We start from the raw sequence: 21,898 nt of genomic DNA, 5'->3' as shown, positions 1-21,898 counted from the left end.
TAAAAATTTTTATAAGCAGGAAAAAAGCATTCACACCATTAAGCCCAATCCTTGTTGACAGATTAACCCCAATCTACCTGTCTTCTAACCAAATCCCAACTCTCTGTAGAAATACATCTGATTGTCTTTAAATCTATTTGTATTTTCTTGCTTTAATGATATCCCATATGCCGCAATCAATATGTGTTTTAAATGTTCCACCTTTGGATTGCTTCTTCAAACAGATGTTTATAAGATATGGAGCTGACACAAGTGGCCTGGAATTTCCTGGATCGTACCTGCGCAGACATTATACCAATCCACTGAATTTTGGGTTTCACTGCAATGGGTTAGACTCCATGTGAGCCACACCCTCAGGAGAGGCAATTTGCCACTTGTTAATTGCTCAATTAGACTGCGGTACTGCACTGGAGTATGAGCCTAGATTATGTACTTAAGTCTCTGGAGTGGGACTTGAACCCACAAACTTCTCACTTAGAGGTGAGACTGTTTAAAGATCCTTCTGTCCTGCTGCCCTCATGTAAATTTCTTTGAAGTTAATTTCTCGGTGATATTGGAAGTGATGAATCAAATCAAACTGGCAAATCAGGTTAAGGGATAGGCCAACAGAGATGCAGTGGCAGACATTTAAAGGGATATTTCAGAATGCACAGACTAGATACATTTCAACAAGAAAAAGAAATTCCAAGGGTGGGACTCACCATCCGTGGTTAACTAAAACAGTTAAAGATAGTATCAAACTTAAAGAAAAAGCCTATATTTGCACAAGGGTGGGTGGCAGGTCAGAAGATTGGACAGAATATAAAAAACAGCAAAGAATGACTAATAGATTGATAAGGAAGGTAAAATTAGAGTACAAGAGAAAGCTAGCTAGAAATATAAAGACAGATAGTAAGAGTTTCTATAGATATTTTAAAAAGAGTTAATGAAGTGAGCTTTGATCCTATAGAAAATGAGTCTGGATAATAAGGAGATGGCGGATGAATTGAACAGATATTTTGCATCGGTCTTCACTACTGAGGATACAAGTAACATCGCAGTATTAGCTGTAAGTCAGGAAATGGAAGGGAGGGAGGAACACAAGAAAATTACAATCACCAGGGTAGTGGTACTGAACAAATTGTTGGAGCTGCGGGCTGACAAGTCCCTGGGTCCTGAAGGACTTTGTCCTAGGGTGTTAAAAGAAGTGGCTAGTGAGATAGTTGATGAGTTAGTTTTAATTTTCCAAAATTCCCTAGATTCGGGGAAGGTTCAATTGGGTTAGATTGGAAAAGAGCAAATGTAACTCCTTTATTCAAAAAGGGAGGGTCACAGAAAGCAGGAAACTACAGGCCAGTTAGCTGAACATCTGTCTTCGGGAAAATGTTAGAAGCTATTATTAAAGATGTTATAGCAGGGCATTTAGAAAAATTCAAGGTAATCAGGCAGAGTCAACATGGTTTTTTGAAAGAGAAATCATGTTTAACAAATTTATTGGATTTCTTTGAGGGAGTTACATGTGCTGTGGATAAAGGGGAACCGGTGGATATATTGTACTTAGATTTCCAGAAGGCATTTGATAAAGTGCCACATCAAAGGTTATTGCAGAAAATAAAAGCTCATGGTGTAGGGGGTAACATATTGGCATGGATAGTAGATTGGCGAGCTAACAGGAAACAGAGAGTAGGCATAAATGGATCATTTTCTAGTTGACAAGATGTAACGAGTGGTATGCCACAGGGAACTGTGCTGGGGCCTCAACTTTTTACAATTTACAATTTATATAAATGATTTAGATGAAGGGACTGAAGGTATGGTTGCTAAATTTGCTGATGACACAAAGATAGGTAGGAAAGTAACTTGTGAAGAGGATATAGGGGGAGTACAAAGGGATATAGATAGGTTAAGTGAATGGGCAAAGATCTGGCAAATGGAGTATAATGTGGGAAAGTGGGAAACTGTCCACTTTGGCAGGAAGAATAAAAAAGAAGCATATTATCTAACTGGTGAGAGATTGCAGAGCTCTGAGGTGCAGAGGGATCTGGGTGTCCTTGTACATGAATCACAAAAGGTTATTATGCAGGTACAGCAAGTAATTAGGAAAGTTAATAGAATGTTATCGTTTATCATGAGGGGAATTGAATACAAAAGTAGGGAGGTTATGTTTCAGCTATACAGGGCATTGATGAGACCACATCTGGAGTACTGTGTACAGTACTGGTCTCCTTATTTAAGGAAGAATGTAAATGCATTGGAGGCAGTACAGAGAAGGTTTACTAGACTAATACCTAGAATGTGCAGGCTGTCTTACGAGGGAAGACTGGACAGGCAAGGCTTATATCTGCTGGAATTTAGAAGAGTAAGAGGTGACTTGATTGAAACATATAAGATCCTGAGGGGTCTTGACAGGGTAGATGTAGAAAGGATGTTTCCCCTTGTGGGAGAATCTAGAACTAGGGGTCACTGTTTAAAAATAAGTGTTCGCCTATTTAAGATAGAGATGAGGAGAAATCTTTTCTCTCAGAGGGTCATGAGTCTTTGGAATTCTCTTCCTCAAAAGGCGGTGGAAGCAGAGTCCTTGAATATTTTTAAGGCAGAGGTAGATAGATTCTAGATAAGCAAGTGGGTGGAAGGTTATCAGGGGTAGGTGGAAATGTGGAGTAATCAGTTCAGCCATGAATTTATTGAATGGTGGAGCAGGCTTGAGGGGCCGAGTGGCCTACTCCTGCTCCTAATTGGTATATTCGTATGTATGTTCGTATGTATTTGTCTATTCATGGAAACATCCTTTCCTCCAAATTCTGACCCAAAACACAAGTCAAAAATTTTAAATAAAATCTCTCAAGCTAAAAATTCAACAAAAGAAGTTCCCCCAAACCTTGTTCTTGTTCACATCACCTTTCTGTTGTTGGAGTCTCTCAAGGTTCACCAGTATGGACCATATAATGCAACAAGCAACAAGTCCAGGACTGTAGATGTAATTTGGCCACATTGATTCCAAAATTCCAAATAATGTTTCCCACATTAACTTTCTAGGTGCCTGTGTCCTCTAATTGTCTTGTGCATGGTTTGTGGGATTTAGCTTTGAAGCTATGAACCAAATCTTTAGATAAGAACCTTATATATCAAATAGAGAATGGTTGTAATTAAAAAGAGCATTAAGAGAGAGAGAAAGAGAACCTAGACGTTGCCCAATTCTCTGTGCTTGAATGACCTGATTAGTACATAAATTTTCAATGGCAAAAGAACCATGGCTGTTCCCCTGACGATTTCCTATAACAGCTGTCAGGATACTACTGGTCGTGTATTCCACTTGCTCATTAATAGGTGAAAGCTACTCCTATTTCAGTGGGCGAGTGCATTCCCACACTGGTACTGCTGATAGATTGCAAAGGTATTGGAGAAGTCACAGTAAAGAATGGCTCTGTGTTTCTCCTTTGCTGTTGCAGGGACATTAAGAAACTGATAGAGTGAGGTGTCCTGCAGCTAAAAAGGCTTGAAAAATGATTCTGGGCCTTATGAATAGATTGGTCCCAGACAATTGCTCTGGAAGGAGTTTACATAGTTTTAATTCTGTGCCACAAAAGGTGAGTGCAGTAACTTATGTGGACAAACATTCTGTGAAGCCGATGCTTCAAATCCTCTGGCCCATTACACAGGTCAATTCAACATTTGCATGCAAACAAAAACAGCGCTTAACTAAACCAATCAATATAAGGCTAACTCTAAGGGATGCTTCTGCTTTTGCAACACAGGTGTGCTTTTACCATCCATAACTGTCAACCATTTTGAAATCAGCAAAGTAACGGGGAAAAATCCATTTTATACGGTTTGATATTATATATCCCTCTACAAAATTAAGTTTGATATGGAAATTCAACACTTAAAAATCCATTTTAGAACTGAATCATATTCTGTGCTGAAAGACATTTGAGGAAAGTATATCAAAACATTCAGATGGATGTAGAATGTGATGCATAATGCAAAATGTGTTGCAGCACATAGGCATATAGATTTTATAAACAAAACTAATTGCTCTGAATGTACTTTGCCTCCAGAGCATCATATCCACGAATCTCCCACAAGCACTGTGTATGATGCACCATGATGATTCTAGAAAAGTATGTACCTGGATATAAACACTTAAACCATTTGAAATGATGCATTAATTTATCTTCAACTTGTTTTTTCCCTATAAAATACCACTCACAATTAAAGAAAGATACTATTAACCATCAGATCTGTCTCCAATTTTACAGCCGATAATGTAAACATTTATTCATGTTTTCTAATAATTTTAATTACCATTGGATAAGTTGTGCAGCTACAAAGAGAACATTTCATCTCATTTAGGATATGTTAATTCAGAGGGCACTGTGCATATTCATTCATCCTCAACCCAAAGAAATGAGCGGAGATGGTGAGGGTTGGAGGAGCAGGTCTCATCCTGAAAGATCCCCCAATAAATTGTAACCCTCCCACTTGGATAACTATTGGAGGGGCCATATTGAGAAAGGTGTTCTCCTACATATGTTCTATTCCTACCCTGCACCAAATCGATAGGACTAAGGGTCTGAGAGATCACAGGTACTCGTTGAAGGAGGAAATAGTCATGCAGGTCATGACATTAGAGCTTGACGCAGGTGGCACTGGATTCTCATGCAATGGCTTTGCAGAACAATGGCTAGATAAGTACATGAGGAATGAATAGATAAGCACATGAGGGAGAAAGGAACAGGAGGCTAATCAGGTAGGGTTAGATGAAGTAAGGTGGGAGGAGGCTTGTGTTGAGAATAAACACCACCATAGTTAAGTTGGGCCAAATGGCCTCTTTCTGCACTGCAAATTCCATGAAATTCTATGAAATTCTTTTGGAGGTGGATGGAGCAGGGCAATAGAACTATCTTTAATACGAACATACGAATTAGGAGCAGGAGTAGGCCATTTGGCCCCTCAAGCCTCTCTGCCATTCAACAAGATCATGGCTGACCTGATTGTAACCTCAACTCCACATTCCTGCCTACCCCCAATAACCTTTCACCCCTTGCTTATCAAGAATCTAGCTACCTCTGCCTTAAAAATATTCAAACACTCTGCTTCTACTGCCTTTTGAGGAAAAAAGTTCCAAAGACTCTCGACCCTCTGAGAGAAAAAAATTCTTCTCATCTCTTTCTTAAATGGGTGACCCCTTATTTTTAAACAGTTACCCCTACTTCTAGATTCTCCCACAAGGGGAAACATCCTTTCCACATCCACCCTGTTCAAGACCCCTCGGAATCTTATATGTTTCAATCAAATCGCCGCTTAGAAAAATTCCAGCGGATACAAACCTTGCCTGTCTGACTTTCCTCATAAGTCAATTCCAGGTATTGGCCTAGTAAGCCTTCTCTGAACTGCTTCCAACACATTTACATCCTTCCTTAAATAAGGAGACCAATACTGAACACAGTACTCCAAATGTGGTCTTACCAATGCCCTGTGTAACTGAAGCATAACTTCCCTACTTTTGTATTCAATTCCCCTCGCAATAAACAATAACATTCTACTAGCTTTCTTAATTACCTGCTGCACCTTCACACTAAACTTTTTCGATTCATACACTAGGACAACTAGATCCCTCTGCATCTCAGAGCTCTGCAGTCTCTCACCATTTAAATAATACGCTTCCCTTTTATTCTTCCTGCCAAAATGGACAATTTCACGTTTTCACACCTTATCCTCCATTTGCTAATTCAGCATTAGTGACCTCAACACTTTTACTCATTATTAAGAACATGATTATTGCCACCTTATTGGCATTTTTAACTGGGAACAACAACCAGTGATCAAGCAGGGAGAATCAATCAGGGCAAAGTACATGAAATGCAAGCAGACATGTCCAGAAATATTTAAAGAAATAAAAACCTCTATCATTGTTCAGTAAGCAAGCATGGCTGATTGAGTTTTTGCCTGTAGACCAATATTCAATATTTTAATAAGCTGTTGAACAAACAGTGCAGTTAAGGATCTGTGCTGAAGGTCAACCATATATTAGCTAAAATGCATTCCCTTGATGCATTGGAAAATGGTTTGGCCAGCGCTTCCCCACTTAAGTTGCCACATAAATATCATCACCACTACAGTGTTCAGTCAACTGACTAATCAAAATTACAGCTGGAGCAAGTTCAAGAAATGGTGTTTATTAAATCCTACCAGTTCCCTATCAGAATTGTGAAATAACAGCAGCAAGTCAGGTCCATAGTGCCAAAGCTGCCAAAAGGAGCCACCTGCAAAATATCACCACAAATAGCCTCAGCACTTTGATTCACTACGAAACAAAGATGAGGTTAATACTGTTATTATAGGTTCCAAGACAACATGCTGACAAAACTAGAAGGCTGACTTTTACTAACATTCCTTATCATTTAGTAAGCCCAATCTGAACAGCCTTGGACTAGTTTAACCCCTGCAATGTAGATTAAGCGATACTTATTTTTGACTTTCCAAAGTTTAAAAAAGTTGGAATTGAATTTTCTGCTGGGTTACATTGAGAAACTGGTATAACCTGAACAGAGAAGGGTGGAAAATCAGTCAGTTGACCATTACACCAGCTCTCTGTCCCACACAGTGACAGTTCTGATATTTTCACCAGCAGTGGCATCAGGCACAGTAGAAGTAGAAGCAAATGGGAAAGATACTATATGTATCCCATAATTTTCTCCTGAGGACTGCTGGGTGTGTTTCTGATATCCAGCATTGCTGTGGGTTTGGTGGTGGGGTAGTTAAAGTTGTTGTGTGATTGCCTTAAGATCTGTGTCCCTTTAAGATCTTAGTATGCTAATGAGCCAAGTGCCAGGATGTAGTCACGTGACTACATGCCAGTCTCACTCTGTAACTGTAACATTAAGAGGCAAGTCATGTAAATGGTTAGCTCTGCACTGTACACAAGAACACAAGAAGTAGGAGCAGGAGTAGGCCATTCAGCCCCTCAAGCCTGCCCCGCCATTCAATAAGATCATGGCTGATCTGTCCCAGGCTTCAACTCCTCTTTCGGGCCTGCTCCACATAACCCTCGACTCCCCGAGATTTCAAAACTCTACCTACCTCCGCCTTAAATACATTTAGTGATCAAGCCTCCACAACTCTCTGAGATAGGGAATTCCAGAGATTCACCACCCTCTGAGACAAGAAATTCCTTCGCATCTCAGTTTTAAATATGTGCCCCCTTATTTTGTAAATATGTCCCCTAGTTCGAGGTTCCCCCACCAGTGGAAACATATTCTCAACATCTACCCTGTCAAGCCCCCTTAGAATCTTATATGTTACAATAAGATCACCTCTCATTCTTCTGAACTCCAATGAATTTAGACCTAACCTGTTTAGCCGTTCTTGATAAGACAACCCCTTTATCCCAGGAATCAGCCCAGTGAACTTTTTTTGAACTGCCTCCAATGCTAGTATATCCTTCCGTAAATACCTTAATACCAAAACAGTACTCCAGGTGTGGCCTCACCAAAACCCTGTACAGTTGTAATAAGATTTCCCTATTTTTAAACTCTATCCCCCTAGCAATAAAGGCCCAAATTCTATTTGTCTTCCTAATTACTTGCTTCACCTGCATGCTAACGTTTTGTGTTTCCTGCACAAGAACACCCAGATCCCTCTGTACTGTAGTATTTTGTAGTCTTTCTCCATCTAAATAATAATCTGCCTTTTTATTCTTCCTACCAAAGTGGATTACCTCACACTTTCCCACATTGAATGCCACCTGTCAAGTTTTTGCCCACTCATTTAACCTATCTATATCCCTTTGCAGATTCTTTGTGTGCTCACCACAACATGCCTTCCCACCTATTTTTGTATCGTGAGCAAATTTGGATACACTACACTCTGTCCCTTCCTCCAAGTCATTAATATAGTAAATAGTTGAGGCCCTAGGACCGATCTTGTGGCACCTCACTAGTTACGGCTTTCCAACCTGAAAAAGACCCATTGATCCTGACTCTCTGCCTTCTGTGTGTTAGCCAATCCTCAATCCATGCCAACACATTACCCCCAATACCCTGAGCTCCTATTTTGTGCAATAACCTATTATGTGGCACCTTATCGAACGCCTTCTGAAAATCCAAATACACACAATCTACCGGTTCCCCTTTATCCACTCTGTTTGTTATATCCTCAAAGAACTCTAACAAATTTGTCAAACATGATTTCCCTTTCATAAAACCATGTTGGCTGTGTTTGATTGCATTATGTTTTTCTAAATGTCCTGCTATTTCTTCCTTAATAATGGACTCTAGCATTTTCCCAATAACAGATGTTAAGCTAACTGGTCTATAGTTTCCTGCTTTCTGTTTCCCTCCTTTCTTGAATAGGGGCATCACATTAGCGGTTTTCCAATCTGCTGGTACCCTACCAGAATCCAATGAGTTTTAGTATATTATGACGAATGCCTCTACTATCTCTGCAGCCACTTCTTTTAAAACCCTTGGATGCAGGCCATTAGGTCCTGGCGACTTGTCTGTCTTTAATCCCATCAGTTTGTCCAGCACCATTTCCCTCATGATAGAGATTGTTACAAGTTCCCCCTCCCATTTACACCTTGCTCATCTATTATTGTTGGGATGTTTATAGTGTCCTCCATCGTGAAGACCGATGCAAAATATTGGTTTAAGTTATCTGCCATTTCTCTGTTCCCTGTTATTAATTCTTCCTTTGTTATTCACAGGTGGTTCATTGTTCTCTTCAAGTCCTTCCTTCTGACAAGAATAAATGTTTGCTGAGTATTATGAAATATCTGCTTAAAAGTCTGCCACTGCCCATCTACTGACTTCCCCTGTAGTCTATTTTTCCAGCCCGCTTTAGACAACTCTTTCTTCATACCTCTGTAATTGCCTTTGTTCAAGTTGAAGACACTGGTTTGAGACCCAAGTTACTCACACACAAACTGAATTTGAAATTCTACCATGTTATGATCACTTCCCCCTGGAGGATCCTTAACTCTTATTAATCCTACCTCATTACCGAGTAGGTTCTGCAACGTATTGTTCTAAGAAACAATCCCTGATGCACTCTACAAATTCGTTTTCCATGCTACCCTTGCCAATTTGATTTGTCCAGTCTATATGCAGATTAAAATCACTGTATATACTTGTTAACTGTTAATAAACATGTTTGAGATCTTCAGTCAACTGAACTCCACACATCTCAGTTATGTTGCATCAGACAACATAAAAAGCTTCTCATTAAATGGTGGCAGCTGTGGTGAGAAGATAGAATCCATGATTGAAGACCACAGGAAAACAGCATCAAAAACTGCCTACAGTTAAAAGAGAGAAAGTTAAAAGAAATACCGACCAAAACAGTGCAAAGAAAAAAAACTCACCTCCAGCTGCAGATGACAGAGCTGAACGACAGGCTGCAAATCAATCCCTGTGATCAGGTGTGTCAATGTGCTGTGAGTAGAGGAAACACAGTTTAAAAAAAAAGAGAAGCCTTGAAGTCCTTAAAAGATTGATTTGTTTTGTCTCTCAAAGGTTCCCTGGGAGAGTAAAAAAAGCAGGTGAGACCCGATTCCTCCCCCAGGCTGATCAAGTCAGTACCATTACAGGAGGCGTCCAACAGCAAAAAGCACAGGAATCTTCCATTCATGCGACTCGTAGAACTATAAAATGAAACTCATTAAATTGCTCAAACACTCCAGAGCCTTCACACATTCAGCCAGAGTTAAAAAAAAAACTCATAAAACCACTCAAGTGTGCAGAATTGCCTGGAAAGTGCTAGAAGATCAACTCCGTTTATGAGTGAATTTTCAAATTCACCACCTGAAATTAATGTCCTACAGGCAACAGACACAGGAATCAATAGACCAGTTCAACAGTAGATGCAGAAGTAAGGGCAACAAATGCAACTTCTCAGAAGCTGAGCTGTCAGACCGAATAATGGAGCTTTTTATTATATCAACACCCATTGAAGCACTTCAGAAAAACCTACTGGGAAAAAGAAAGGTCACAGCATCGATGTACTGCTAGAAGATGGCAGGAATTATGTAGCCATTGTAGCTGGACAACAGCACCTACAAGCACTAGGTGCAGCCAACTGTATCAGCACCATAACCAGGTCAAAAAGGGTAAGCAAACTGTGTGGTAAGTGCGGTTGGTCCCACTCATGGTGAAGCGGTCCTACATTTCATGACCCGTGCAAGGCACACAGTGCAAAACAACACTGGGCCTGCTTATGCGGGAACTCTGGCTCCAAAGACGCAGCCAGAAGTCACAGTAAGGCACAAACGAACAGAAGACAGGCACAGCAACAGGGCAGCAGCAGTAAGGAGAGCCCCAGAGACCTGCATAAACACAAACCAATACACGAGGTCCACAGTGAAAGAGACAAGTCTCAGAGGGAAGTAGTTCTCAGACAGAAGATGAACAGGCATTTCACATTGTGAACCTGACACATCATGTTGAAGAAGTCAAGCTATTGGAAGCTTTCGTCATTATTAACATCACATGCCCAAAGAAAGCTGGCAAGCATACACTCAGGGTCAAGATTGACACCAGTGCTAGTGCAAATATCCTACCAGTCCAAATCCTCAAAGATATGTACTCGAGTCGCTGGAAGTCAATGATACAATCGACAACTGCCAAGTTATCTGCACTTAATGGGTCACCCATCCCTTGCAGTGGCACATTAACAATGCAACACAGATACAGCAAGTTGGCATGGAAACCACAAATGTTTTACCTAGTAGACACGAGTGGCAGTGGCAGGACCACCAGAGTGTAAGGACCAAGAGAGCATTGCTGAGGGGGGTTATCTCCAAGGACCGGAACCTGCTTGTAGGCTCTGGCCAACATCACATGGTACAGGCTAGAAACCCAGCAACAGCACAAGTATGCCACGTCTTCACCTCTGCTCTCCAGAGAATTGCCAGCACCACAATGAGCCAGAACGGACAGGTATCTCCATGAGACCAAGTACTCTTCCCCCAACAAATCCTCGACCTTGAGCCCCATGCCTCCAGATGCAGAAGATTAGGACAGGCGGACAGCACGTAATGTCCTGAAGAGGCAGAGGAATTTTTAGAATTAGAACATTACAGCACAGTACAGGCCCTTCGGCCCTCGATGTTGCACCGACCTGTGAAACCATCTGACCCACAATATTCCATTTTCATCCATATGTCTATCCAATGACCACTTAAATGCCCTTAAAGTTGGCGAGTCTACTACTGCTGCAGGCAGGGCGTTCCACGCCCCTACTACTCTCTAAGTAAAGAAACTATCTCTAAGATCTGTCCTATATCTATCACCCCTCAACTTAAAGCTATGTCCCCTCGTGTTTGCCATCACCATCCGAGGAAAAAGACTCTCACTATCCACCCTATCTAACCCTCTGATTATCTTATATGTCTCTATTAAGTCACCTCTCCTCCTCCTTCTCTCCAACGAAAACAACCTCAAGTCCCTCAGCCTTTCCTCATAAGACCTTCCCTCCATACCAGGCAACATCCTAGTAAATCTCCTCTGCACCCTTTCCAAAGCTTCCACATCCTTCCTATAATGCGGTGACCAGAACTGCACGCAATACTCCAGGTGCGGTCTCACCAGAGTTTTGTACAGCTGCAGCATGACCTCGTGGCTCCGAAACTCGATCCCCCTACTAATAAAAGCTAACACACCATATGCCTTCTTAACAGTCCTATTAACCTGGGTAGCAACTTTCAGGGATTTATGTACCTGGACACCAAGATCTCTCTGTTCATCTACACTACCAAGAATCTTCCCATTAGCCCAGTACTCTGCATTCCTGTTACTCCTTCCAAAGTGAATCACCTCACACTTTTCCGCATTAAACTCCATTTGCCATCTCTCAGCCCAGCTCTGCAGCCTATCTATGTCCCTCTGTACCCTACAACATCCTTCGGCACTATCCACAACTCCACCGACCTTAGTGTCAGCCGCAAATTTACTAACCCACCCTTCTACACCCTCTTCCAGGTCATTTATAAAAATGACAAACAGCAGTGGCCCCAAAACAGATCCTTGCGGTACACCACTAGTAACTAAGCTCCAGGATGAACATTTGCCATCAACCACCACCCTCTGTCTTCTTTCAGCTAGCCAATTTCTGATCCAAAGCTCTAAATCACCTTCAACCCCATACTTCCGTATTTTCTGCAATAGCCTACCGTGGGGAACCTTATCAAACACCTTACTGAAATCCATATACACCACATCCACTGCTTTACCCTCATCCACCTGTTTGGTCACCTTCTCGAAAAACTCAATAAGGTTTGTGAGGCACGACCTACCCTTCACAAAACCGTGCTGACTATCGCTAATGAACGTATTCTTTTCAAGATGATTATAAATCCCATCTCTTATAACCTTTTCCAACATTTTACCCACAACCGAAGTAAGGCTCACAGGTCTATAATTACCAGGGCTGTCTCTGCTCCCCGTCTGGAACAAGGGGACAACATTTGCTATCCTCCAGTCTTCTGGCACTATTCCTGTCGACAATGACGACATAAAGATCAAGGACAAAGACTCTGCAATCTCCTCCCTGGCTTCGCAGAGAATCCTAGGATAAATCCCATCTGGCCCAGGGGACTTATCTATTTTCATACTTTCCAAAATTGCTAACACCTCCTCCTTGTGAACCTCAATCCCATCTAGCCTAGTAGTCTGAATCTCAGTATTCTCCTCGACAACATTTTCTTTCTCTACTGTAAATACTGACGAAAAATATTCATTTAACACTTCCCCTATCTCCTCTGATTCCACACACAACTTCCCACTACTATCCTTGATTGGCCCTAATCTAACTCTAGTCATTCTTTTATTCCTGATATACCTATAGAAAGCCTTAGGGTTTTCCCTGATCCTATCCGCCAATGACTTCTTGTGTCCTCTCCTTGCTCTTCTTAGCTCTCCCTTTAGATCCTTCCTGGCTAGCTTGTAACTCTCAAGCGCCCTAACTGAGCCTTCACGTCTCATCCTAACATAAGCCTTCTTCTTCCTCTTGACAAGCGCTTCAGCTTCTTTAGTAAACCACAGCTCCCTCGCTCGACGACTTCCTCCCTGCCTGACAGGTACATACTTATCAAGGACACGCAGTAGCTGCTCCTTGAATAAGCTCCACATTTCGATTGTTCCCATCCCCTGCAGTTTCCTTCCCCATCCTACGCATCCTAAATCTTGCCTAATCGCATCATAATCTCCTTTCCCCCAGCTATAATTCTTGCCCTGCTGTATATACCTGCCCCTGCCCATCGCTAAGGTAAACCTAACCGAATTGTGATCACTATCACCAAAGTGCTCACCTACATCTAAATCTAACAGCTGGCCGGGTTCATTACCCAGTACCAAATCCAATGTGGCATCGCCCCTGGTTGGCCTGTCTACATACTGTGTCAGAAAACCCTCCTGCACACACTGGACAAAAACTGACCCATCTAAAGTACTCGAACTATAGTATTTCCAGTCAATATTTGGAAAGTTAAAGTCCCCCATAACAACTACCCTGTTACTCTCGCCCCTGTCGAGAATCATCTTCGCTATCCTTTCCTCTACATCTCTGGAACTATTCAGAGGTCTAGTTGAAGGACTAGGAGGAATGAGTTGAAACATTGTCCAGTGGCTCTTCGAGATAAGGTGCCGGAACTTTCCAAGAAAGACAAGACCTCAAAAGTGGTAATTTTGAGAAAGGCAACAGAGTATACTAGCAGGCTGAAGGCAGAGCAACAGAAAGTGAATGCAGAGAGGGAGAAACTGCAGAAAGAACAGCAACGGATGAGACACAAATTCCCTGAGAAAGAGTTGTCAAACCACCGAAATTATATATGGACTTTTGAGCGTCTATATTTGTAAAGTTCATAATCCCTATCCTTGTGTAAATAATTTTGATGTTATCTAATTTTATGTATTTTTACTTTTAGCACACGCGACTTATCTTTGGAAAGAAGTGGGATGTTGTATGATTGCCTGTAAGAGTGATGTCCCTTTAAGATCTTAGTATGCTAATGAGCTAAGTGCCAGGACGCAGTCAGGTGAATACCCGTCAGATTCAGTCTGCTACTGTAACACCAAGAAGCAAGCCCTGTAAATAGCTAGCTCTCCATGGTATATACTTGTTAGCTGTTAATAAACCTGCTTGAGATCTTTAATCAACTGAACTCCACGCCTCTCATTTATATTGCATCAGACAACATAACAAACTTCTCATTACAAAAGTCTAAAGGGCCACTTTCACTAAAGCCACAATCAATCACAAAGTGATCAATTGCCTTCGTCAAAGCTGCAATTTCAAAAATGGTAATGTTAAAACCATTTTCCCCCATCTTCAACACCACGTAGCAGCAAGATGCCACGGCAATTCCCTACCCCACCCGCCCCCACCCCCCTTCCCCCCTACACAGGCGGCAGGCTTCTGCCATGCACCATAAATGTCTAGCCTCTGTGTACAAATTAACCCAGACCCAGTAAATGAGTTGGGGACAACAGCATGTAGAAATGCTCAGCTGAAAATCTATCACCATTGTGACTGAAAATGAAAATCAGCCCTTTGGTATATTTGCATAGAAATTTGACCTTATTTCCCCTCCCTAGTTCCAGCCAAAGTAAGTCTACTGCTCCAGTTCTTGAGCTCAACTCATAAGCTCTTAATCAGTGTAAATCTGGATATTCCCTCTACCCTTTCAACATGCAGCAAACCTCACATTTTCCCTCTTCAGTTTCACATTCAAGTTGCAATCTGCTCTGGATCTGAGCCAGGTATTTGAGGAGGCTGTGTATTGGAGTCGAGAGTTAGTTTTAACTCACCTCAACGTTCCATGCGCTTCCAGAAGTTGTGCAGAGCAGAGCTGAGAGTCCCTGGCAATGGATTAAAAAGACAGGGAATAGAATTGACTTTCAAAGAATCCAAATTAAGCCAAATTATGCTATTTAGTGAATTAATCCAAATTGGTCCATTTCAGGTATTATGTGTTTGAAATTTGACTGAACATAGATTCTGTGTTTAAACCAAAACAAATAACTGTTGGTCCTTCAGGCAGGTGTGCTGTTTTCAAACAGAATTCAGAATGTGAGGATTACAAGGTCCCATTATATTATTATGTCGCAACAGTTTGCTTACCTCAAATTATGTAGCTTTGTACCAAGAAGGACATAACCTTCATACATCACCTTCATTTACTGTTAAAAGTCTCAGTTTCTTCAAATGAAGCATTAAAAGACCTTAGAATGCTGTCATGTCATCAATACTTTGGAGAAGCTATTTAATTTCTCCCTATTGATTATTTCTCAGTGCTGACATGTACTCAATTTATTTGGCCATTTCTATTGCTATCATAGCTATCATATTGATGACTCAACAAATTAATTCCACGGTGCAGAAGTATTACAAATTAATATTGAGGAGGAGCACAGGAATGCCTCTGGAGTGCATCAAGTTTAGTGAGTGAAGTAATCTTTCATGTTGCACTTGAGATAGCTTCGACTGCTTAGATTAGCTTATGTTTTAAAAATTCTTGCAGATCTCCTGTGTGTTCCACATGGTAAAAAAGATGGAAGATTCGTATTTATAAATGACCAGATAATCTGTTTTAGTGATGTTTGTTGAGAGATAAATATTGGCCAGGACACTGGGGAGAACTTCCCTGCTCTTCGTTGAAATAGTGCTGTGAAATCTTTTATGTCCACCTGAGACAGCAAAAGGTAATTTTGTTAATACCTGAGAAACAGCACCTCAGTGAGTGCAGCACTGCCTCAGTACTGCTCTGCAGTGTCAACCTAGATTTTGTATCTGTGGAATGGAGATTAAATAGATAACCTTCTGAGTCAGAGGCAAGAACACTACCAAGTGAGCCAAGGCAATAAGCAGGAGTCTAAATTTTCTCGGTCCCTCTTCCGTTCTGGTGCTGTAACATGGATGTAACATTGGTGGAAACTCCTTTTATGTGCACAAATGGATTCCATTGGTGATACCAGCTCTCGAGAATCCAGTCCAAGCAGCCAGTTTGTGAACTCAGAGAACTCCACCCCCAGGATTTTCCATCTGTTAATTTTATTTGTCCATGTCAATGTCTATACATTTGTCGCACTTTTGAAAGGGAGCTATCAGATAGCAATGAGAAATAGCAACTGGGTCTACAGCAGGTGGTGAGGGAACCAACAAGAGGGAAAAACATACTTGACCTCATCCTTACTAATGTGTCTGCCACAGATGCATCTGTCCATGACAATATTGGTAGGAGTGACCACCGCACAGTCCTTGTGGAGACGAGGTCCCGCCTTTACACTGAGGATACCCTCCATTGTGTTGTGTGACACTACCGCCGTGCTAAATTGGATAGATTTCAAACAGATCTATGCAAAAGTGGGCATCCATGAGGTGCTGTGAGCCATCAGCAGTAGCAGGATTGTACTCAACCACAATCTGTAACCTCATAGCCCGGCATAACCCCCACTCTACCATTACCATCAAGCCAGAAGACCAACCCTGTTTCAATGAAGAGTGCAGGAGGGCATGCCAGGAGCAGCACCAGGCATACCTCAAAATGAGATGTCAATCTGGTGAAGCTACAACCCAGGACTGCTTGCGTGCCAAACTGCATAAGCAGCATGCGATAGACAGAGCTGAGTGATCCCAAAACCAACGGATCAGATCTAAACTCTACAGTCCTGCCACATCCAGTTGTGAATAGTGGTGGACAATTAAACAACTAACCGGAGGAGGTGGCTCCACAAATATCCCCATCCTTAGTGATGGGGGAGCCCAGCACATCAGTACAAAAAAAAAGACTGAAGCATTTGCAACAAACTTCAGCCAGAAGTGCCGGGTTGGTGATCCATCTCGGCCTACTCCTGAAGTCCCCAACATCGTCGATGCCATCCTTCAGCCAATTCGATTCACTCTGCGTGATATCAAGAAACGACTGAAGGCACTGGAAACTGCAAAGGCTATGAGCCTTGACAATATTCAAGCCATAGTACTTAAGGCCTGTGCTACAGAACTTGCTGTGCTCCTAGCCAAACTGTTCTAGTACAGCTACAACACTGGCATCCACATTAATCTGGATAATTGCCCAAATATGTCCTGTACACAAAAAGCAGGAAAAGTCCAACTTGGCCAATTACCGCCCCATCAGTCGACTCTCAATCGTCAGCAAAGTGATGGAAGGTGTCATCGGCAGTGCTATCAAGTGGCACTTGCTTAGCAGTAACCTGCTCAATGACGCTCAGTTTGCTTTCCGCCAGGGCCACTCAGCTCCTGACCTCATTACAGCCTTAGTTCAAACATGGACAAAAGAGATGAACTCAAGAGGTGAGATTAGAGTGACTGCCCTTGACATCAAGGCAGCATTTGACTGAGTATGGCATCAAAGAGCCCTAGCAAAACTGGAGTCAATGGGAATCAGGAGGAAATCTCTCTACTGGTTGGAGTCATACCTAACGCAACGGAAGATGGTTGTGGTTGTTGGAGGGCAATCATCTGAGCTCCAGGACATCACTGCAGGAGTTCCTCAGAGTAGTGTCCTCGGCCCAACCACCTTCAGCTGCTTCATCAATGACCTTCCTTCAATCATAAGGTCAGAAGTGGGATGTTCGCTGATGATTGCACAATGTTCAGCACCATTCGCGACTCCTCAGATACTGAAGCAGTCCGTGTAGAAGTGCAGCCAGACCTGGACAATATCCAGGCTTGGGCTGACAAGTGGCAAGTAGCATTTGCGCCACACAAGTGCCAGGAAATGACCCTCTCCAACAAGAGACCATCTTCCCCTGACATTCAACGGCATTACGATCGCTAAATCCCCCACTATCAACATCCTGGGGGGTCACAATTGACCAGAAACTGAACTGCAGTAGCAATTTAAATACCGTGGCTACAAGAGCAGGTCAGAGGCTAGGAATCCTGCGGTGAGTAACTCACCTCCTGACTCCCCAAAGCCTGTCCACCATCTACAACGCATAAGTCAGGAGTGTGTTGAAATACTCTCCACATGCCTGGATGGGTGCAGCTCCAACAACACTCAAGAAGCTCGACACCATCCAGGACAAAGCAAGCCCGCTTGATTGGCACCCCATCCACAAACATTCACTCCCTCCACCACCGATGCACAGTGGTGGCAGCAGTGTGTGCCATCTACAAAATGCACCGCAGCAAGGCTCCTTGCTAAGGCTCCTTAGACAGCACCTTCTAAACCTGCGACCTCTACCACCTAGAAGGATAAGGGCAGAAAATGCATGGGAACACCATCACCTACAAGTTCCCGTCCAAGCCACATACCATCCTGATTTGGAACTATATTGCAGTTCCTTCATTGTCGCTGGGTCGAAATCCTGGAACTCTCTTCCTAACAGCACTGTGGGTGTACCTACCCCACATGGACTGCAGCGGTTCAAGAAGGCAGCTCACCACCATCTTCTCAAGGGCTATTAGGAATGGGCAATAAATGCTGGCCTAGCCAGCGATGCCCATATCCCATGAATGAATAAAAAAAAGGCCAAGGAAGGATTTGAAAACAAGGATGAGAATTTTAAAATCAAGACGTTGTTTGACCGGGAGCCAATGTAGGTCAGTGAGCACAGGGGTGAGAGGGGAATGGGAATTGGTGTGAGTTAAGACACGGGCAGCAGAGTTTTGGATTACTTCGAGTTTACAGAGAGTGGAATGTGGGAGACCAACCAGGAGTGTATTGGAATTGTCAAGTCTAGAGGTAATGAAGGTATGAATGAGGGTTTCAGCAGTAGATGAGCTGAGACAGGGCGAAGTTGGACGATATTACGGAGGTGGAAATAGGCAGTCTTAGTGATGGTACAAATATGAGGTCAGAAGCTCATCTCAGGGTCAAATGTGACACCAAGGTTTCGAACAGACTGGCTTAAGCTCAGACTATTGCCAGAGAGAGAAATGGAGTCAGTAGCTAGAAAACAGAGTGGATTGGGGACCGAAAATAATGATTTTACTCTTCCCAATATTTAATTGGAGGAAATTTCTGCTCATCCAGTACTAGATGTCAGATAAGCAGCCTGATAAATTAGCAACAATGGAGGAGTTGAGGGACGTCGTGCTGAAGTAGAGCTGGGTGTCGCCAGCATACATGTGAAAACTAACATTGTGCTTTTGGTTGATGTCGCCAAGGGGCAGCATCTAGATGAGAAACAGGAGGGGCCAAGGGTTGACCTTTGAGGGACACCAGAGGTTACAGTGAGGGAGCAGGAAGAGAAGCCTTTGCAAGCGATTCTCTGGCTACAATTAGATAGCTAATAATGGAACCAGGTGGGAGACGTTACACTCAGCTGGACAACAGTGGAGAGGTGTTGGAGGAGGATGGTGTGGTCAACCGTGGCTAAGGCTGCAGACAGGTCAAGAAGGACAAGGAGGGAAAGTTTACCTTTGTCCCAGTCACATTGGATGTCATTTGTGACTTTGATGAAAGCTGTTTTGGTATTGTGGCAGGGCAGAAGCCTGATTGGAGGGTTCAAACGTGGAGTTCCAGGAAAGATGGGAATGGATTTGAGAGGTGACAACGTGTTCAAGGACTTTGGAGAGGAAAGAGCGGTTGGAGATGGGATGGCAGTTTTCAAGGGCAGTAGGGTCAAGGGTTGTTTTTTTGAGGAAAGAGGTGATGGTGGCAGATTTAAAGGAAAGAGGGACAACACCCTAAGAGAGAGAACTGCTTACAATACTGGCTAACATGGGGACCAGGAAGGGAAGTTGGGTGGTCAGCAGTTTGTTGGGAATAGGGTCAAGAGAGCAGGAGGTAAGTCTCATGGACAAGATGAGCTCAGAGAAGGTGTGAGGGGAGATAGGAGATAAACTAGAGAAAGATGTAGGTTCAGGGCGACAGCAGGGCAAAGTTCGGCCAGGTGGGCTAGTGAAATGCAGGGATGTGGCAGAGGCAGCTGCTCAGATGGTCTCGATCTTAGTGACAAAAAGTCCATGAGCTCCTCTCACTTATTGTTGGAGGTGAGGGTGTAGGGAACAGGGGAAAGGACCTTGGCAGCTGAAGGCAAGGCTACCATTGAGGGATTAAAATTGCAGATGGACAAGAGGGCAGAATTGGTGGAACACAGAGATCTCTGAGGTCTGAAGAAGATGGGGAGGGCTAAGGCCATGGAGGGATTTGAAAACTAAGATGAGAATTTTAAAATCATAGCATTTCCATGGCTGCAACTAACTCACTCAACATAGATCAAGGCTTATACCTGTAACTCCCCTGGTCTTTGGTTTAAGCATCAACTATGCTATGAGATTACTCACTGAGCCCTTATTATAGCACAGTTTTAATCAAACTATTGTGTTGGGGTTGAAATTATTGATGCAATTCTCTTTCCAGATTATTTCCACGTTTTAAAGTGCAGCTTCAGCTTTACGCAAAACAAAACTTCATGTCTCTACTTTATTTAAGTAATTGTTGTAAATGTTAATGCCAAAACAAAGTGCACTTTTAATTCATAGTGTCTTTCCCTTTACCCATAAAATGTATTGATCCCTAATTTAATACATTAATGTGTTCTTACTCTATTTTCCTTTCGACATAATGGACTTCGAGTAAATCCACTTACAACAGAAGCTTGTCTTAAATGAAGCACTTTATTCATGTGAGACATGTTATTGAATGTCATGTTGTGAACTTTACTGGCGTAGGCTACACATCTCCTGTGTCAGTCTTCTTATTTGAAACATGAATGAACTTAAAAAGTCTTGTTCATGTCGAGGCAGATTACCTATCTCAGCAGACCATTTTCATTCTCCAAGTGATGCTATTGCTCACATACAAATTGCTGGCTCAAGTCAACCGTGGTTGTGAAGTGAAAAGCGGGGAGGTGTTCTGCATTTAGCTTTCCTTTTCAAACACTCTCTTTGGATTTTTCATATGAAGATGTAAGCACTCAACAAGCAAGTATGCATGTTAATAATTTAAAACGCTTAATAAATCACCAACAGAAAACAGAAGGCCTGGGGACAGGGGAGGCCTAGACATTCCTTGTGAGCCCTGGAGGGAAACACCTGATCCTCCTGGGCCTACAAGGACTACAAAGAAAAATTCAAAAAGACTTACCACTTTGGATCCCTTCTAGCCCTTTATCCTCTCCCCACTGAATAGACCTAGTACAAACCTAGTGGAAAAGAAAGGCAGAGCATAAAATGGCCTGTTGATTTGCTATTGCTCAATTTTCACGACTGCCAAAGATAAATTTCACTCCTATAAGGTTCTAGGTTACTGTGAATCCATATTTTGTTATTACTATAGCTAGGATACAATGATTCATTCCATAATCCAAAGTGCACAACATTTCTTTAGCTGATGGTGATGCTGACAAGATTGAATTATGCTCTTTCAAATTGAAAGACCTGATCCAGACCAATATTCTTTTTACATAGAGTCGTTGACCTATGGAATAAGATTCTGGAGGCATTAGTAAGGACTGACTCCTTGCCATCCTTCAAGGAGGCATTAAGACATGTTTTTTTGAAATTTACAAGATCCTGCAGAAGGGAAGTAAGATTTTGGGTTGATAACTCATGGATTGAGGCCTCTTGGGACTTTCCTGAATTTTTGGCATTGTTTTGTTCCTGAATTTGCTGTAGGTCTGTGTGCTTTTTTGTTTCTTCCAGCAGATGGGAGGGGAGGATGCAAGGGTGGGTACATTGGGATAAGATCAGTAAGAATAGAGTGAACATCTGATGGCCCTTTCTTGTCCTTAGTGTTGTATGATTGCCTTTAAAAGTGATATCCCTTTACGATCTAGTATGCTAATGAGCTAAGCACTAGAGCCTAGACATGCGACTTGAAGCCAGACTCACTTTGCAACTGGTAAGGTTCTGTAAATAGTTTGCTCTGTACCATTTATAATAATTTAGCTGTCATAAGCCTGTTTGATATCTTCAACCAACTGGACTCCATGCATCTCATGTATGTTGCATC

The sequence above is a fragment of the Heterodontus francisci genome, chromosome 2, assembly GCF_036365525.1.
Source record: "Heterodontus francisci isolate sHetFra1 chromosome 2, sHetFra1.hap1, whole genome shotgun sequence".
Lineage (NCBI taxonomy): Eukaryota > Metazoa > Chordata > Chondrichthyes > Heterodontiformes > Heterodontidae > Heterodontus > Heterodontus francisci.
Note: the sequence above shows the minus strand (reverse complement) of the source record.